At 43.9% G+C, this 18,126-nt stretch overlaps 1 long non-coding RNA gene across 1 annotated transcript in view; it reads right to left on the reverse strand.

The window, feature by feature from the left end:
- LOC307181346 overlaps positions 1-18,126 on the reverse strand; it is an 804,253-nt gene that overhangs the window by 659,606 nt on the left and 126,521 nt on the right. Inside the window, exon 2 of the long non-coding RNA XR_013826468.1 lies at positions 2,732-2,817. This is a non-coding gene — a long non-coding RNA (uncharacterized lncRNA). The remainder of the gene's footprint in view (positions 1-2,731; positions 2,818-18,126) is intronic.

Below are 18,126 nucleotides of genomic sequence, written 5' to 3' on the forward strand. Positions count from 1 at the left end.
TGTGTACAGGGGAATAAACACAGCAGTGATAGGATTGGAGAGGTTCGGTGAGCAAATGAAGACCCTTTGAATTTATATTGCATGGTACCCATTGCACGGGTCTCAACTCTCCAGTTTTAAGGTATTCTTCCTTCAGCTAAAACATGCATGTGGAACCTAGAGTATGATCAACCATTTGATCGGGAGACGTGTTCAAATATGTCTCAGTTTTCGTACCCTGGTACTCGGGTGCAACATTCCAGACACTTTACTAACACTCTCCCGACTTGGAGAGTCAGTCCCTTTAACCTCCTGTTTGGCCCAGTTTGCAATTTCTGCGAAAGATGAACAGGAATAGCGAGAACCAATGAGAGACTAGCTGGAGGTGTCTGGACGGGCAAATTTAACTCTCATTTCCCACCAGGAAGAGGAAATAACCAAAGGCTCAGCGTGCCGTGCCGGAACCAGATTAGGTCCTGAAGCCATCCTGCGGTGTTGCGGCCAGGTCACAAGAAAGCGAGTTGAAGAAAGGAGCTCAGGGGCACTGTAATTCACAAACCTGCAGAGTTATAAATGACAGCTATCGTCCAAAAATAGACTGAAGTAAGGCTGCCAAGAGGACTTGAAAGCGGGGCAGAATTGCAGGAAACCGATTTCAGGAGGTAGACTGGAATTGCATTGAAAGCATAGGAAAAGAGGCAGAACGTCCACAATGATGCACTTGGCCAAAAAGGGCGTATGCGTTTTTTCCTGAATATATTCAGGAAAAAACGCATACGCCCTTTTTGGCCAACCAAGCAAGCTTGCAAAGGAAATCTGCACTACAATGAAGTCTCACTTCCCCCCGGTCAAAAGGGCCATCTGAAAAAAGTGTAAAATCCAGAAAGGCAGGACAGGCCATGGAGAACTGGGAGCCTTGTTATGCTGATGGGCGGGATGTAAATTGCCAACAACCACTCGGGAGAAGTGTATGGTGTTTCCTGAAACATCTAAAAAACAAAGCAACAGAGCCTAGGGCACTGCCACTTATGGTCCTATAGCTTAGGGAAATTAAAATCAAAAAGACACAGCCACCCCAAAGTTTGGGACGCCTCTGTTTACAAGAACCTCGTTTACAGTACAAGTTCAACATCGCAGAAAGTGAAAAATGGATAAAGAAGTTGTGGTATTTACTTACAAAGCAATATCACTCAGCAATGAAATCTGTGTCATCAGGCCCTTAGCAGCACAATGAGTGGATTCAGGTATGATGATTCTAACTGAAGTAAGTCACACAGAAAAGGAAACATCATAAGATATCAGTAATACACGGAATGTAAACTTGGCTACACAGGAACTGAATTACAGTACAGAACAGGGTCTCAAATTTAGAAAACCAACTTATTCTTGCTTAAAGGTAAAGGTGAGTTGGGGTGCTGCATAAAACCAGAGATTGAAATGAGCACAGATAAAGTTCCTTAAGCCAAATATGGAATAGACAAGAGCTACTCCTTGCTCAACGATATGGACTCAACACCGCATATTAAACGCCTAAGGATGTACCTGACTAGTAAGTATCGTAAAACCTATGGATTGCTATGTCTCCGAAAGAGAATCAAGCATGTGTAAAGGGGCATAAACGCAGCAGTGATAGGATTGGAGAGGTTCGGTGAGCAAATGAAGACCCTTTGAAGTCATATTGCATGCTACCCATTCCACGGGTTTCAACTACCCAGGTTTTAGGTATTCTTCCTTCAGCTAAAACATGTATGTGGAACCCAAGTATGATCAACCATGTGAACGGGAGACGTGTTCAAATATGTCTCAGTTTTCCTCCCCTGGTACTCGGGTGCAACATTCCAGACGCTTTACTAACACTCTCCCCACTTGGAGAGTCAGCGCCTTTAACCTCCTCTTTGGCCCAGTTTGCAATTTCTGCGGAAGATGAACAGGAATAGCGAGAACCAATGAGAGGCTAGCTGGAGGTGTCTGGACGGGCAAATTTAACTCTCATTTCCCACCAGGAAGAGGAAATAACCAAAGGCTCAGCGTGCCGTACCAGAACCAGATTAGGGCCTGAAGCCACCCTGCGGTGTTGCGGCCAGCTCAAAAGAAAGCGAGTTGAAGAAAGGAGCTCAGGGGCACTGTAATTCACAAACCTGCAGAGTTATAAATGACAGCTATCGTCCAAAAATAGACTGAAGTAAGGCTGCCAAGAGGACTTGTAAGCGGGGCAGAATTGCAGGAAACCGATTTCAGGAGGTAGACTGGAATTGCACTGAAAGCATAGGAAAAGAGGCAGAACGTCCACAATGATGCACTTGGCCAAAAAGGGCGTATGCGTTTTTTCCTGAATATATTCAGGAAAAAACGCATACGCCCTTTTTGGCCAACCAAGCAAGCTTGCAAAGGAAATCTGCACTACAATGAAGTCTCACTTCCCCCCGGTCAAAAGGGCCATCTGAAAAAAGTGTAAAATCCAGAAAGGCAGGACAGGCCATGGAGAACTGGGAGCCTTGTTATGCTGATGGGCGGGATGTAAATTGCCAACAGACACTCAGGAGAAGTGTATGGTGTTTCCTGAAACATCTAAAAAACAAAGCAACAGAGCCTAGGGCACTGCCACTTATGGTCCTATAGCTTAGGGAAATTAAAATCAAAAAGACACAGCCACCCCAAAGTTTGGGACGCCTCCGTTTACAAGAACCTCGTTTACCGTACAAGTTCAATATCACAGAAAGTGAAAAATGGATAAAGAACTTGTGGTACTTACGTAAAATGCAGTATCACTCAGCAATGAAATCTATGTCATCAGGCCCGTAGCAGCATAATGAGTGGATTCAGGTACAATGATTCTAACTGAAATAAATCACACAGAAAAAGAAACATCATAAGATATCACTAATACACGGAATGTAAACTTGGCTACACAGGAACTGCATTCCAAAACAGAACAGGGTCTCAAATTTAGAAAAACAACTTATGCTTGCTTAAGGGGAAAGGTGAGTTGGGGTGCTGCATAAAACCAGAGATTGAAATGAGCACAGATAAAGTTCCTTAAGCCAAATATGGAATAGACAAGAGCTACTCCTTGCTCAACGAAATGGACTCAAAACCCCATATTAAACCCCTAAGAATGTACCTGACTAGTAAGTATCTTAAAACCTATGGATTGCTATGTCTCCAAAAGAGAATCAAGCGTGTGTACAGGGGAATAAACACAGCAGTGATAGGATTGGAGAGGTTCGGTGAGCAAATGAAGACCCTTTGAATTTATATTGCATGGTACCCATTGCACGGGTCTCAACTCTCCAGTTTTAAGGTATTCTTCCTTCAGCTAAAACATGCATGTGGAACCTAGAGTATGATCAACCATTTGATCGGGAGACGTGTTCAAATATGTCTCAGTTTTCGTACCCTGGTACTCGGGTGCAACATTCCAGACGCTTTACTAACACTCTCCCGACTTGGAGAGTCAGTCCCTTTAACCTCCTGTTTGGCCCAGTTTGCAATTTCTGCGAAAGATGAACAGGAATAGCGAGAACCAATGAGAGACTAGCTGGAGGTGTCTGGACGGGCAAATTTAACTCTCATTTCCCACCAGGAAGAGGAAATAACCAAAGGCTCAGCGTGCCGTGCCGGAACCAGATTAGGGCCTGAAGCCATCCTGCGGTGTTGCGGCCAGGTCACAAGAAAGCGAGTTGAAGAAAGGAGCTCAGGGGCACTGTAATTCACAAACCTGCAGAGTTATAAATGACAGCTATCGTCCAAAAATAGACTGAAGTAAGGCTGCCAAGAGGACTTGAAAGCGGGGCAGAATTGCAGGAAACCGATTTCAGGAGGTAGACTGGAATTGCATTGAAAGCATAGGAAAAGAGGCAGAACGTCCACAATGATGCACTTGGCCAAAAAGGGCGTATGCGTTTTTTCCTGAATATATTCAGGAAAAAACGCATACGCCCTTTTTGGCCAACCAAGCAAGCTTGCAAAGGAAATCTGCACTACAATGAAGTCTCACTTCCCCCCGGTCAAAAGGGCCATCTGAAAAAAGTGTAAAATCCAGAAAGGCAGGACAGGCCATGGAGAACTGGGAGCCTTGTTATGCTGATGGGCGGGATGTAAATTGCCAACAACCACTCGGGAGAAGTGTATGGTGTTTCCTGAAACATCTAAAAAACAAAGCAACAGAGCCTAGGGCACTTCCACTTATGGTCCTATAGCTTAGGGAAATTAAAATCAAAAAGACACAGCCACCCCAAAGTTTGGAACGGCTCTGTTTACAAGAACCTCGTTTACAGTACAAGTTCAACATCGCAGAAAGTGAAAAATGGATAAAGAAGTTGTGGTATTCACTTACAAAGCAATATCACTCAGCAATGAAATCTATGTCATCAGGCCCTTAGCATCGCAATGAGTGGATTCAGGTATGATGATTCTAACTGAAATAAGTCACACAGAAAAAGAAACATCATAAGATATCACTAATACACGGAATGTAAACTTGCCTACACAGGAACTGAATTACAGAACAGAACAGGGTCTCAAATTTAGAAAACCAACTTATGCTTGCTTAAGGGTAAAGGTGAGTTGGGGTGCTGCATAAAACCAGAGATTGAAATGAGCACAGATAAAGTTCCTTAAGTCAAATATGGAATAGACAAGAGCTACTCCTTGCTCAACGAAATGGACTCAACACCGCATATTAAACGCCTAAGAATGTACCTGACTAGTAAGTATCTTAAAAACCTATGGATTGCTATGTCTCCGAAAGAGAATCAAGCATGTGTACAGGGGCATAAACGCAGCAGTGATAGGATTGGAGAGGTTCGGTGAGCAAATGAAGACCCTTTGAAGTCATATTGCATGGTACCCATTCCACGGGTTTCAACTACCCAGGTTTAAGGTATTCTTCCTTCAGCTAAAACATGCATGTGGAACCTAGAGTATGATCAACCATTTGATCGGGAGACGTGTTCAAATATGTCTCAGTTTTCGTACCCTGGTACTCGGGTGCAACATTCCAGACGCTTTACTAACACTCTCCCGACTTGGAGAGTCAGTCCCTTTAACCTCCTGTTTGGCCCAGTTTGCAATTTCTGCGGAAGATGAACAGGAATAGCGAGAACCAATGAGAGACTAGCTGGAGGTGTCTGGACGGGCAAATTTAACTCTCATTTCCCACCAGGAAGAGGAAATAACCAAAGGCTCAGCGTGCCGTGCCGGAACCAGATTAGGGCCTGAAGCCATCCTGCGGTGTTGCGGCCAGCTCAAAAGAAAGCGAGTTGAAGAAAGGAGCTCAGGGGCACTGTAATTCACAAACCTGCAGAGTTATAAATGACAGCTATCGTCCAAAAATAGACTGAAGTAAGGCTGCCAAGAGGACTTGAAAGCGGGGCAGAATTGCAGGAAACCGATTTCAGGAGGTAGACTGGAATTGCATTGAAAGCATAGGAAAAGAGGCAGAACGTCCACAATGATGCACTTGGCCAAAAAGGGCGTATGCGTTTTTTCCTGAATATATTCAGGAAAAAACGCATACGCCCTTTTTGGCCAACCAAGCAAGCTTGCAAAGGAAATCTGCACTACAATGAAGTCTCACTTCCCCCCGGTCAAAAGGGCCATCTGAAAAAAGTGTAAAATCCAGAAAGGCAGGACAGGCCATGGAGAACTGGGAGCCTTGTTATGCTGATGGGCGGGATGTAAATTGCCAACAACCACTCGGGAGAAGTGTATGGTGTTTCCTGAAACATCTAAAAAACAAAGCAACAGAGCCTAGGGCACTGCCACTTATGGTCCTATAGCTTAGGGAAATTAAAATCAAAAAGACACAGCCACCCCAAAGTTTGGGACGCCTCTGTTTACAAGAACCTCGTTTACAGTACAAGTTCAACATCGCAGAAAGTGAAAAATGGATAAAGAAGTTGTGGTATTTACTTACAAAGCAATATCACTCAGCAATGAATTCTATGTCATCAGGCCCTTAGCATCACAATGAGTGGATTCAGGTATGATGATTCTAACTGAAATAAGTCACACAGAAAAAGAAACATCATAAGATATCAGTAATACACGGAATGTAAACTTGGCTACACAGGAACTGAATTACAGAACAGAACAGGGTCTCAAATTTAGAAAACCAACTTATGCTTGCTTAAGGGGAAAGGTGAGTTGGGGTGCTGCATAAAACCAGAGATTGAAATGAGCACAGATAAAGTTCCTTAAGCCAAATATGGAATAGACAAGAGCTACTCCTTGCTCAACGAAATGGACTCAAAACCCCATATTAAACCCCTAAGAATGTACCTGACTAGTAAGTATCTTAAAACCTATGGATTGCTATGTCTCCAAAAGAGAATCAAGCGTGTGTACAGGGGAATAAACACAGCAGTGATAGGATTGGAGAGGTTCGGTGAGCAAATGAAGACCCTTTGAATTTATATTGCATGGTACCCATTGCACGGGTCTCAACTCTCCAGTTTTAAGGTATTCTTCCTTCAGCTAAAACATGCATGTGGAACCTAGAGTATGATCAACCATTTGATCGGGAGACGTGTTCAAATATGTCTCAGTTTTCGTACCCTGGTACTCGGGTGCAACATTCCAGACACTTTACTAACACTCTCCCGACTTGGAGAGTCAGTCCCTTTAACCTCCTGTTTGGCCCAGTTTGCAATTTCTGCGAAAGATGAACAGGAATAGCGAGAACCAATGAGAGACTAGCTGGAGGTGTCTGGACGGGCAAATTTAACTCTCATTTCCCACCAGGAAGAGGAAATAACCAAAGGCTCAGCGTGCCGTGCCGGAACCAGATTAGGTCCTGAAGCCATCCTGCGGTGTTGCGGCCAGGTCACAAGAAAGCGAGTTGAAGAAAGGAGCTCAGGGGCACTGTAATTCACAAACCTGCAGAGTTATAAATGACAGCTATCGTCCAAAAATAGACTGAAGTAAGGCTGCCAAGAGGACTTGAAAGCGGGGCAGAATTGCAGGAAACCGATTTCAGGAGGTAGACTGGAATTGCATTGAAAGCATAGGAAAAGAGGCAGAACGTCCACAATGATGCACTTGGCCAAAAAGGGCGTATGCGTTTTTTCCTGAATATATTCAGGAAAAAACGCATACGCCCTTTTTGGCCAACCAAGCAAGCTTGCAAAGGAAATCTGCACTACAATGAAGTCTCACTTCCCCCCGGTCAAAAGGGCCATCTGAAAAAAGTGTAAAATCCAGAAAGGCAACAGGCCATTGAGAACTGGGAGCCTTGTTATGCTGATGGGCGGGATGTGAATTGCCAACAGACACTCGGGAGAAGTGTATGGTGTTTCCTGAAACATCTAAAAAACAAAGCAACAGAGCCTAGGGCACTGCCACTTATGGTCCTATAGCTTAGGGAAATTAAAATAAAAAAGACTCAGCCACCCCAAAGTTTGGAACGGCTCTGTTTACAAGAACCTCGTTTACAGTACAAGTTCAACATCGCAGAAAGTGAAAAATGGATAAAGAAGTTGTGGTATTTACTTACAAAGCAATATCACTCAGCAATGAAATCTGTGTCATCAGGCCCTTAGCAGCACAATGAGTGGATTCAGGTATGATGATTCTAACTGAAGTAAGTCACACAGAAAAAGAAACATCATAAGATATCAGTAATACACGGAATGTAAACTTGGCTACACAGGAACTGAATTACAGTACAGAACAGGGTCTCAAATTTAGAAAACCAACTTATTCTTGCTTAAAGGTAAAGGTGAGTTGGGGTGCTGCATAAAACCAGAGATTGAAATGAGCACAGATAAAGTTCCTTAAGCCAAATATGGAATAGACAAGAGCTACTCCTTGCTCAACGATATGGACTCAACACCGCATATTAAACGCCTAAGGATGTACCTGACTAGTAAGTATCGTAAAACCTATGGATTGCTATGTCTCCGAAAGAGAATCAAGCATGTGTAAAGGGGCATAAACGCAGCAGTGATAGGATTGGAGAGGTTCGGTGAGCAAATGAAGACCCTTTGAAGTCATATTGCATGCTACCCATTCCACGGGTTTCAACTACCCAGGTTTTAGGTATTCTTCCTTCAGCTAAAACATGTATGTGGAACCCAAGTATGATCAACCATGTGAACGGGAGACGTGTTCAAATATGTCTCAGTTTTCCTCCCCTGGTACTCGGGTGCAACATTCCAGACGCTTTACTAACACTCTCCCCACTTGGAGAGTCAGCGCCTTTAACCTCCTCTTTGGCCCAGTTTGCAATTTCTGCGGAAGATGAACAGGAATAGCGAGAACCAATGAGAGGCTAGCTGGAGGTGTCTGGACGGGCAAATTTAACTCTCATTTCCCACCAGGAAGAGGAAATAACCAAAGGCTCAGCGTGCCGTACCAGAACCAGATTAGGGCCTGAAGCCACCCTGCGGTGTTGCGGCCAGCTCAAAAGAAAGCGAGTTGAAGAAAGGAGCTCAGGGGCACTGTAATTCACAAACCTGCAGAGTTATAAATGACAGCTATCGTCCAAAAATAGACTGAAGTAAGGCTGCCAAGAGGACTTGTAAGCGGGGCAGAATTGCAGGAAACCGATTTCAGGAGGTAGACTGGAATTGCACTGAAAGCATAGGAAAAGAGGCAGAACGTCCACAATGATGCACTTGGCCAAAAAGGGCGTATGCGTTTTTTCCTGAATATATTCAGGAAAAAACGCATACGCCCTTTTTGGCCAACCAAGCAAGCTTGCAAAGGAAATCTGCACTACAATGAAGTCTCACTTCCCCCCGGTCAAAAGGGCCATCTGAAAAAAGTGTAAAATCCAGAAAGGCAGGACAGGCCATGGAGAACTGGGAGCCTTGTTATGCTGATGGGCGGGATGTAAATTGCCAACAGACACTCGGGAGAAGTGTATGGTGTTTCCTGAAACATCTAAAAAACAAAGCAACAGAGCCTAGGGTACTGCCACTTATGGTCCTATAGCTTAGGGAAATTAAAATCAAAAAGACACAGCCACCCCAAAGTTTGGAACGGCTCTGTTTACAAGAACCTCGTTTACAGTACAAGTTCAACATCGCAGAAAGTGAAAAATGGATAAAGAAGTTGTGGTATTTACTTACAAAGCAATATCACTCAGCAATGAAATCTGTGTCATCAGGCCCTTAGCAGCACAATGAGTGGATTCAGGTACGATGATTCTAACTGAAATAAGTCACACAGAAAAAGAAACATCATAAGATATCACTAATACACGGAATGTAAACTTGGCTACACAGGAACTGCATTCCAAAACAGAACAGGGTCTCAAATTTAGAAAAACAACTTATGCTTGCTTAAGGGGAAAGGTGAGTTGGGGTGCTGCATAAAACCAGAGATTGAAATGAGCACAGATAAAGTTCCTTAAGCCAAATATGGAATAGACAAGAGCTACTCCTTGCTCAACGAAATGGACTCAACACCCCATATTAAACATCTAAGAATGTACCTGACTAGTAAGTATCTTAAAACCTATGGATTGCTATGTCTCCAAAAGAGAATCAAGCGTGTGTACAGGGGAATAAATGCAGCAGTGATAGGATTGGAGAGTTTCGGTGAGCAAATGAAGACCCTTTGAAGTCATATTGCATGGTACCCATTACACGGGTCTCAACTCTCCATGTTTAAGGTATTCTTCCTTCAGCTAAAACATGCATGTGGAACCCAGAGTATGATCAACCATGTGAACGGGAGACGTGTTCAAATATGTCTCAGTTTTCCTCCCCTGGTACTCGGGTGCAACATTCCAGACGCTTTACTAACACTCTCCCGACTTGGAGAGTCAGTCCCTTTAACCTCCTGTTTGGCCCAGTTTGCAATTTCTGCGGAAGATGAACAGGAATAGCGAGAACCAATGAGAGGCTAGCTGGAGTTGTCTGGACGGGCAAATTTAACTCTCATTTCCCACCAGGAAGAGGAAATAACCAAAGGCTCAGCGTGCCGTGCCGGAACCAGATTAGGGCCTGAAGCCATCCTGCGGTGTTGCGGCCAGCTCAAAAGAAAGCGAGTTGAAGAAAGGAGCCCAGGGGCACTGTAATTCACAAACATGCAGAGTTATAAATGACAGTTATCGTCCAAAAATAGACTGAAGTAAGGCTGCCAAGAGGACTTGAAAGCGGGGCAGAATTGCAGGAAACCGATTTCAGGAGGTAGACTGGAATTGCATTGAAAGCATAGGAAAAGAGGCAGAACGTCCACAATGATGCACTTGGCCAAAAAGTGCGTATGCGTTTTTTCCTGAATATATTCAGGAAAAAACGCATACGCACTTTTTGGCCAACCAAGCAAGCTTGCAAAGGAAATCTGCACTACAATGAAGTCTCACTTCCCCCCGATCAAAAGGGCCATCTGAAAAAAGTGTAAAATCCAGAAAGGCAGGACAGGCCATGGAGAACTGGGAGCCTTGTTATGCTGATGGGCGGGATGTAAATTGCCAACAGACACTCGGGAGAAGTGTATGGTGTTTCCTGAAACATCTAAAAAACAAAGCAACAGAGCCTAGGGCACTGCCACTTATGGTCCTATAGCTTAGGGAAATTAAAATCAAAAAGACACAGCCACCCCAAAGTTTGGAACGGCTCTGTTTACAAGAACCTCGTTTACAGTACAAGTTCAACATCGCAGAAAGTGAAAAATGGATAAAGAAGTTGTGGTATTTACTTACAAAGCAATATCACTCAGCAATGAAATCTATGTCATCAGGCCCTTAGCATCACAATGAGTGGATTCAGGTATGATGATTCTAACTGAAATAAGTCACACAGAAAAACAAACATCATAAGATATCAGTAATACACGGAATGTAAACTTGGCTACACAGGAACTGAATTACAGAACAGAACAGGGTCTCAAATTTAGAAAACCAACTTATGCTTGCTTAAGGGGAAAGGTGAGTTGGGGTGCTGCATAAAACCAGAGATTGAAATGAGCACAGATAAAGTTCCTTAAGTCAAATATGGAATAGACAAGAGCTACTCCTTGCTCAACTAAATGGACTCAACACCGCATATTAAACGCCTAAGAATGTACCTGACTAGTAAGTATCGTAAAACCTATGGATTACTATGTCTCCAAAAGAGAATCAAGCATGTGTACAGGGGCATAAACGCAGCAGTGATAGGATTGGAGAGGTTCGGTGAGCAAATGAAGACCCTTTGAAGTCATATTGCATGGTACCCATTCCACGGGTCTCAACTCTCCAGGTTTAAGGTATTCTTCCTTCAGCTAAAACATGCATGTGGAACCCAAGTATGATCAACCATGTGAACGGGAGATGTGTTCAAATATGTCTCAGTTTTCCTCCCCTGGTACTCGGGTGCAACATTCCAGACGCTTTACTAACACTCTCCCCACTTGGAGAGTCAGCGCCTTTAACCTCCTGTTTGGCCCAGTTTGCAATTTCTGCGGAAGATGAACAGGAATAGCGAGAACCAATGAGAGGCTAGCTGGAGGTGTCTGGACGGGCAAATTTAACTCTCATTTCCCACCAGGAAGAGGAAATAACCAAAGGCTCAGCGTGCCGTACCGGAACCAGATTAGGGCCTGAAGCCATCCTGCGGTGTTGCGGCCAGCTCAAAAGAAATCGAGTTGAAGAAAGGAGCTCAGGGGCACTGTAATTCACAAACCTGCAGAGTTATAAATGACAGCTATCGTCCAAAAATAGACTGAAGTAAGGCTGCCAAGAGGACTTGAAAGCGGGGCAGAATTGCAGGAAACCGATTTCAGGAGGTAGACTGGAATTGCACTGAAAGCATAGGAAAAGAGGCAGAACGTCCACAATGATGCACTTGGCCAAAAAGGGCGTATGTGTTTTTTCCTGAATATATTCAGGAAAAAACGCATACGCCCTTTTTGGCCAACCAAGCAAGCTTGCAAAGGAAATCTGCACTACAATGAAGTCTCACTTCCCCCCGGTCAAAAGGGCCATCTGAAAAAAGTGTAAAATCCAGAAAGACAGGACAGGCCATGGAGAACTGGGAGCCTTGTTATGCTGATGGGCGGGATGTAAATTGCCAACAACCACTCGGGAGAAGTATATGGTGTTTCCTGAAACATCTAAAAAACAAAGCAACAGAACCTAGGGCACTTCCACTTATGGTCCTATAGCTTAGGGAAATTAAAATCAAAAAGACACAGCCACCCCAAAGTTTGGAACGGCTCTGTTTACAAGAACCTCGTTTACAGTACAAGTTCAACATCGCAGAAAGTGAAAAATGGATAAAGAAGTTGTGGTATTTACTTACAAAGCAATATCACTCAGCAATGAAATCTATGTCATCAGGCCCTTAGCAGCACAATGAGTGGATTCAGGTATGATGATTCTAACTGAAATAAGTCACACAGAAAAAGAAACATCATAAGATATCAGTAGTACACGGAATGTAAACTTGGCTACACAGGAACTGAATTACAGAACAGAACAGGGACTCAAATTTAGAAAACCAACTTATGCTTGCTTAAGGGGAAAGGTGAGTTGGGGTGCGGCATAAAACCAGAGATTGAAATGAGCACAGATAAAGTTCCTTAAGTCAAATATGGAATAGACAAGAACTACTCCTTGCTCAACGAAATGGACTCAACACCGCATATTAAACGCCTAAGAATGTACCTGACTAGTAAGTATCTTAAAACCTATGGATTGCTATGTCTCCGAAAGAGAATCAAACATGTGTACAGGGGCATAAACGCAGCAGTGATAGGATTGGAGAGGTTCGGTGAGCAAATGAAGACCCTTTGAAGTCATATTGCATGGTACCCATTCAACGGGTTTCAACTACCCAGGTTTAAGGTATTCTTCCTTCAGCTAAAACATGCATGTGGAACCTAGAGTATGATCAACCATGTGATCGGGAGACGTGTTCAAATATGTCTCAGTTTTCGTACCCTGGTACTCGGGTGCAACATTCCAGACGCTTTACTAACACTCTCCCGACTTGGAGAGTCAGTCCCTTTAACCTCCTGTTTGGCCCAGTTTGCAATTTCTGCGGAAGATGAACAGGAATAGCGAGAACCAATGAGAGACTAGCTGGAGGTGTCTGGACGGGCAAATTTAACTCTCATTTCCCACCAGGAAGAGGAAATAACCAAAGGCTCAGCATGCCGTGCCGGAACCAGATTAGGGCCTGAAGCCATCCTGCGGTGTTGCGGCCAGGTCACAAGAAAGCGAGTTGAAGAAAGGAGCTCAGGGGCACTGTAATTCACAAACCTGCAGAGTTATAAATGACAGCTATCGTCCAAAAATAGACTGAAGTAAGGCTGCCAAGAGGACTTGAAAGCGGGGCAGAATTGCAGGAAACCGATTTCAGGAGGTAGACTGGAATTGCATTGAAAGCATAGGAAAAGAGGCAGAACGTCCACAATGATGCACTTGGCCAAAAAGGGCGTATGCGTTTTTTCCTGAATATATTCAGGAAAAAACGCATACGCCCTTTTTGGCCAACCAAGCAAGCTTGCAAAGGAAATCTGCACTACAATGAAGTCTCACTTCCCCCCCGTCAAAAGGGCAATCTGAAAAAAGTGTAAAATCCAGAAAGGCAGGACAGGCCATGGAGAACTGGGAGCCTTGTTATGCTGATGGGCGGGATGTAAATTGCCAACAACCACTCGGGAGAAGTGTATGGTGTTTCCTGAAACATCTAAAAAACAAAGCAACAGAGCCTAGGGCACTGCCACTTATGGTCCTATAGCTTAGGGAAATTAAAATCAAAAAGACACAGCCACCCCAAAGTTTGGGATGCCTCTGTTTACAAGAACCTCGTTTACAGTACAAGTTCAACATCGCAGAAAGTGAAAAATGGATAAAGAAGTTGTGGTATTTACTTACAAAGCAATATCACTCAGCAATGAATTCTATGTCATCAGGCCCTTAGCAGCACAATGAGTGGATTCAGGTATGATGATTCTAACTGAAATAAGTCACACAGAAAAAGAAACATCATAAGATATCAGTAATACACGGAATGTAAACTTGGCTACACAGGAACTGAATTACAGAACAGAACAGGGTCTCAAATTTAGAAAACCAACTTATGCTTGCTTAAGGGGAAAGGTGAGTTGGGGTGCTGCATAAAACCAGAGATTGAAATGAGCACAGATAAAGTTCCTTAAGCCAAATATGGAATAGACAAGAGCTACTCCTTGCTCAACGAAATGGACTCAAAACCCCATATTAAACCCCTAAGAATGTACTTGACTAGTAAGTATCTTAAAACCTATGGATTGCTATGTCTCCAAAAGAGAATCAAGCGTGTGTACAGGGGAATAAACGCAGCAGTGATAGGATTGGAGAGGTTCGGTGAGCAAATGAAGACCCTTTGAAGTCATATTGCATGGTACCCATTACACGGGTCTCAACTCTCCAGGTTTAAGGTATTCTTCCTTCAGCTAAAACATGCATGTGGAACCCAGAGTATGATCAACCATGTGATTGGGAGACGTGTTCAAATATGTCTCAGTTTTCGTACCCTGGTACTCGGGTGCAACATTCCAGACGCTTTACTAACACTCTCCCGACTTGGAGAGTCAGTCCCTTTAACCTCCTGTTTGGCCCAGTTTGCAATTTCTGCGGAAGATGAACAGGAATAGCGAGAACCAATGAGAGGCTAGCTGGAGGTGTCTGGACGGGCAAATTTAACTCTCATTTCCCACCAGGAAGAGGAATTAACCAAAGGCTCAGCATGCCGGGCCGGAACCAGATTAGGGCCTGAAGCCATCCTGCGGTGTTGCGGCCAGGTCACAAGAAAGCGAGTTGAAGAAAGGAGCTCAGGGGCACTGTAATTCACAAACCTGCAGAGTTATAAATGACAGCTATCGTCCAAAAATAGACTGAAGTAAGGCTGCCAAGAGGACTTGAAAGCGGGGCAGAATTGCAGGAAACCGATTTCAGGAGGTAGACTGGAATTGCATTGAAAGCATAGGAAAAGAGGCAGAACGTCCACAATGATGCACTTGGCCAAAAAGGGCGTATGCGTTTTTTCCTGAATATATTCAGGAAAAAACGCATACGCCCTTTTTGGCCAACCAAGCAAGCTTGCAAAGGAAATCTGCACTACAATGAAGTCTCACTTCCCCCCGGTCAAAAGGGCCATCTGAAAAAAGTGTAAAATCCAGAAAGGCAACAGGCCATTGAGAACTGGGAGCCTTGTTATGCTGATGGGCGGGATGTAAATTGCCAACAGACACATGGGAGAAGTGTATGGTGTTTCCTGAAACATCTAAAAAACAAAGCAACAGAGCCTAGGGCACTTCCACTTATGGTCCTATAGCTTAGGGAAATTAAAATCAAAAAAACACAGCCACCCCAAAGTTTGGAACGGCTCTGTTTACAAGAACCTCGTTTACAGTACAAGTTCAACATCGCAGAAAGTGAAAAATGGATAAAGAAGTTGTAGTATTAACTTACAAAGCAATATCACTCAGCAATGAAATCTGTGTCATCAGGCCCTTAGCATCACAATGAGTGGATTCAGGTATGATGATTCTAACTGAAATAAGTCACACAGAAAAAGAAACATCATAAGATATCACTAATACACGGAATGTAAACTTGGCTACACAGGAACTGAATTCCAAAACAGAACAGGGTCTCAAATTTAGAAAACCAACTTATGCTTGCTTAAGGGGAAAGGTGAGTTGGATTGCTGCATAAAACCAGAGATTGAAATGAGCACAGATAAAGTTCCTTAAGTCAAATATGGAATAGACAAGAGCTACTCCTTGCTCAACGAAATGGACTCAACACCCCATATTAAACGCCTAGGAATGTACCTGACTAGTAAGTATCTTCAAACCTATGGATTGCTATGTCTCCGAAAGAGAATCAAACATGTGTACAGGGGCATAAACGCAGCAGTGATAGGATTGGAGAGGTTCGGTGAGCAAATGAAGACCCTTTGAAGTCATATTGCATGGTACCCATTCAACGGGTTTCAACTACCCAGGTTTAAGGTATTCTTCCTTCAGCTAAAACATGCATGTGGAACCTAGAGTATGATCAACCATGTGATCGGGAGACGTGTTCAAATATGTCTCAGTTTTCGTACCCTGGTACTCGGGTGCAACATTCCAGACGCTTTACTAACACTCTCCCGACTTGGAGAGTCAGTCCCTTTAACCTCCTGTTTGGCCCAGTTTGCAATTTCTGCGGAAGATGAACAGGAATAGCGAGAACCAATGAGAGACTAGCTGGAGGTGTCTGGACGGGCAAATTTAACTCTCATTTCCCACCAGGAAGAGGAAATAACCAAAGGCTCAGCATGCCGTGCCGGAACCAGATTAGGGCCTGAAGCCATCCTGCGGTGTTGCGGCCAGGTCACAAGAAAGCGAGTTGAAGAAAGGAGCTCAGGGGCACTGTAATTCACAAACCTGCAGAGTTATAAATGACAGCTATCGTCCAAAAATAGACTGAAGTAAGGCTGCCAAGAGGACTTGAAAGCGGGGCAGAATTGCAGGAAACCGATTTCAGGAGGTAGACTGGAATTGCATTGAAAGCATAGGAAAAGAGGCAGAACGTCCACAATGATGCACTTGGCCAAAAAGGGCGTATGCGTTTTTTCCTGAATATATTCAGGAAAAAACGCATACGCCCTTTTTGGCCAACCAAGCAAGCTTGCAAAGGAAATCTGCACTACAATGAAGTCTCACTTCCCCCCGGTCAAAAGGGCAATCTGAAAAAAGTGTAAAATCCAGAAAGGCAGGACAGGCCATGGAGAACTGGGAGCCTTGTTATGCTGATGGGCGGGATGTAAATTGCCAACAACCACTCGGGAGAAGTGTATGGTGTTTCCTGAAACATCTAAAAAACAAAGCAACAGAGCCTAGGGCACTGCCACTTATGGTCCTATAGCTTAGGGAAATTAAAATCAAAAAGACACAGCCACCCCAAAGTTTGGGATGCCTCTGTTTACAAGAACCTCGTTTACAGTACAAGTTCAACATCGCAGAAAGTGAAAAATGGATAAAGAAGTTGTGGTATTTACTTACAAAGCAATATCACTCAGCAATGAATTCTATGTCATCAGGCCCTTAGCAGCACAATGAGTGGATTCAGGTATGATGATTCTAACTGAAATAAGTCACACAGAAAAAGAAACATCATAAGATATCAGTAATACACGGAATGTAAACTTGGCTACACAGGAACTGAATTACAGAACAGAACAGGGTCTCAAATTTAGAAAACCAACTTATGCTTGCTTAAGGGGAAAGGTGAGTTGGGGTGCTGCATAAAACCAGAGATTGAAATGAGCACAGATAAAGTTCCTTAAGCCAAATATGGAATAGACAAGAGCTACTCCTTGCTCAACGAAATGGACTCAAAACCCCATATTAAACCCCTAAGAATGTACTTGACTAGTAAGTATCTTAAAACCTATGGATTGCTATGTCTCCAAAAGAGAATCAAGCGTGTGTACAGGGGAATAAACGCAGCAGTGATAGGATTGGAGAGGTTCGGTGAGCAAATGAAGACCCTTTGAAGTCATATTGCATGGTACCCATTACACGGGTCTCAACTCTCCAGGTTTAAGGTATTCTTCCTTCAGCTAAAACATGCATGTGGAACCCAGAGTATGATCAACCATGTGATTGGGAGACGTGTTCAAATATGTCTCAGTTTTCGTACCCTGGTACTCGGGTGCAACATTCCAGACGCTTTACTAACACTCTCCCGACTTGGAGAGTCAGTCCCTTTAACCTCCTGTTTGGCCCAGTTTGCAATTTCTGCGGAAGATGAACAGGAATAGCGAGAACCAATGAGAGGCTAGCTGGAGGTGTCTGGACGGGCAAATTTAACTCTCATTTCCCACCAGGAAGAGGAATTAACCAAAGGCTCAGCATGCCGGGCCGGAACCAGATTAGGGCCTGAAGCCATCCTGCGGTGTTGCGGCCAGGTCACAAGAAAGCGAGTTGAAGAAAGGAGCTCAGGGGCACTGTAATTCACAAACCTGCAGAGTTATAAATGACAGCTATCGTCCAAAAATAGACTGAAGTAAGGCTGCCAAGAGGACTTGAAAGCGGGGCAGAATTGCAGGAAACCGATTTCAGGAGGTAGACTGGAATTGCATTGAAAGCATAGGAAAAGAGGCAGAACGTCCACAATGATGCACTTGGCCAAAAAGGGCGTATGCGTTTTTTCCTGAATATATTCAGGAAAAAACG

This window comes from Stenella coeruleoalba (assembly GCF_951394435.1).
Source record: "Stenella coeruleoalba genome assembly, contig: scaffold_32, whole genome shotgun sequence".
NCBI lineage: Eukaryota > Metazoa > Chordata > Mammalia > Artiodactyla > Delphinidae > Stenella > Stenella coeruleoalba.